Source organism: Mus pahari, chromosome 7 (assembly GCF_900095145.1).
Source record: "Mus pahari chromosome 7, PAHARI_EIJ_v1.1, whole genome shotgun sequence".
NCBI classification, from domain to species: Eukaryota; Metazoa; Chordata; class Mammalia; order Rodentia; family Muridae; genus Mus; species Mus pahari.
In genome coordinates this window covers 53995889-53997957 of record NC_034596.1, presented here as the reverse complement: position 1 = coordinate 53997957, position 2069 = coordinate 53995889, and the positions used below count along the sequence as shown (strand labels likewise).

The following is a 2069-nucleotide window of genomic DNA, read 5'->3' as shown; positions in this document are numbered from 1 at the left end:
AAAAAAAAAAAAAAAAAAGCCAGCTCGTGAACGTAGTGAAGGCAGAGTTTGCAGCTGCATCTTACTAATGTAGGCGCCGGGCATACTGTGCTACACTGGGGTTTTGGGGTTTTTTGCTGGCACTTTGAAGGGTGAGAACTGTGAATCGCCTAAGTGTCCCGCAAGATCACAGAGTGGATCCGCGATCCCGCCAGGACTGAAACCCTAACTCCTCAAAGCTCAGAGGAAAAACAACCCACACTTCTGAGTCAATGTTCGGCCTCTTTCTTAACTTTTGAAAGACTACCCCGCCATGAGGCCGAAGCCTGGGGAAGGAGCGGTTGTGTCACCTGGGGACGCTGCGACGCGGGCCACGCAGCGCTCCTGCATCTCCAGGGGCCGCGGCCGGAAGTCCCTGGCGGGCTGCAGGCCACCCTGAGGTTCTCTCCCCTCCCCCAACCGCTCCCGGTCCACGCCGTTACCTGAGGAGCCGCGGGATCCTGAAGCGCCCACTCCGCTCGCGTAGTTCCTCGGGCCTGTGGCGCCGCCACCGAGGCAGCCAATCGCCGCGCGAACGCTGCGCGTGCCCCGGAGTCACTAAAAAGGAGCAGAGCGGGCGAGAGGAAGCGCGCGAGGGCACGCTGGGGGACGAGGCTGCGCGCAGCGAGCATGCGCGATCCCGCTGGCTGCGGCGGGGCGGGGCGGGGCGGGGCGGAGCTTCCGGCGAGCTCGAGGGCTCAAGGATGGTTCCGGGCTGCCGGAAAGGAAGGCGACCTCGAGGTCGCGTTCTGTGGGAGGAGCGGACAACCACTCGGCGCTAACTCTGGGGGGGGATGTGTGGTTCGCGGGCTCAGTCTCCCGTGGAGGATCTTCACTGGGCAGTGGTTTCCTTCTGTGTGGAGTGCCTTGCAGGGACAGGAGCAAAGGTCCTGCGAAGTGAGCCAGAGTGAGACTTAGACGTTGGCCAAAGGTTTCAGAAAAGCCTTAAAGCTGGTGACATTTTGACTTCAGGACTAGAAAAGGGTGTACTCTCAAAAGGGTGCGCTCTCAAAATGTTCAGTCGCAGAATTTAAAAGGCTGAACGCCAGGGATATTTTTAATGCGAAGTATAGGAGTAATGTGGAATTCTCTTAGAAATGATATAACTGGTAATGATTCGAGTATTTTTCTCCTTTTAAAGAAAGAGAAGTGGTGTCCCTATGCTGTCCTATCTAATCTAGACTACAGGCCACAGATGCTCTGGTAATTTAGTATTGAGTTATTGAGGTAATTTTAACTTACTTATCTATTAAGGGCATACTACATGCCAAGTAGTCTTCTGGATGCTGGGGTAACAGGATTATCATAGTAATTTTTTACACCCACAGCAGAAAATTATGTTTATTTTCTGAGTTAATAGACAAAGCTAGTGAAAGACTTTATTTTGGATGATAGTACAATAAGAGATCATGTCCACCATGCTAATGAAGGCAAGGTGGCAAAATGGCTAGCCGTCCAGTCAAAAAATGAACCAGTGACCCATTTCCTCTAGCAAAGGTTCACCTTCCAGAAGTGCCACATATTCCACAAAGTAGGTGACGGGAGGTATGAAGAAGCATGGAAAGAAGGATGGAAAGAACGATGAGATGACCAGATGGAAATTATTTGGAATAAATAGAGCATAATACTCAAAAAAAGGTTTCATTATATATGTAACTAATGACTAGTACTAGTGGCTTGTGACAGATTCAGGCTTTAAATGCATTTTTAAATTTTACTTATTTATTGCTTTACATTAGTCAGGGTTGAATCATAATTTTATGTAAACAAAATACCATTAAAATGTGATTATGGTGGTACACATCTGTAATTCTGAACCTTTGGAGAGTGATTGTGAATTCCAGGACAGCCTAGGATACATTGCAACAGTTTCCAAAAAAAGAGGCCACACTAACTTCTTAAACATGAGTCTGTAGTGGCCCAAGCCTTTAATCCCAGCACTTGGGAGGCAGAAGCAGGTGGATTTCTGAGTTCGAGGCCAGCCTGGTCTACAAAGTGAGTTCCAGGACAGCCAGGGCTACACAGAGAAACCCTGCCTCGAAAAAACAAAA

The 2069-nt window shown here is 49.3% G+C and overlaps 1 protein-coding gene and 1 pseudogene across 3 annotated transcripts in view; both read right to left on the bottom strand.

Annotated features, from left to right (window-relative positions):
• Nucleotides 1-644, bottom strand: part of Mipol1 (mirror-image polydactyly 1) — a 280451-nt gene extending 279807 nt beyond the window's left edge. For both annotated transcript variants that reach the window (XM_021201967.2, XM_021201968.2), the window contains exon 1: nucleotides 462-644. The gene's annotated coding sequence lies outside the window, so the exon portion shown is untranslated. The remainder of the gene's footprint in view (nucleotides 1-461) is intronic.
• Nucleotides 1-663, bottom strand: part of LOC110324414 — an 8172-nt pseudogene extending 7509 nt beyond the window's left edge. Inside the window, exon 1 of the transcript XR_002380687.1 lies at nucleotides 462-663. The product of XR_002380687.1 is annotated as a ribose-phosphate pyrophosphokinase 1 pseudogene (transcript). The remainder of the gene's footprint in view (nucleotides 1-461) is intronic.
• Nucleotides 664-2069: the final 1406 nt, after the last annotated feature.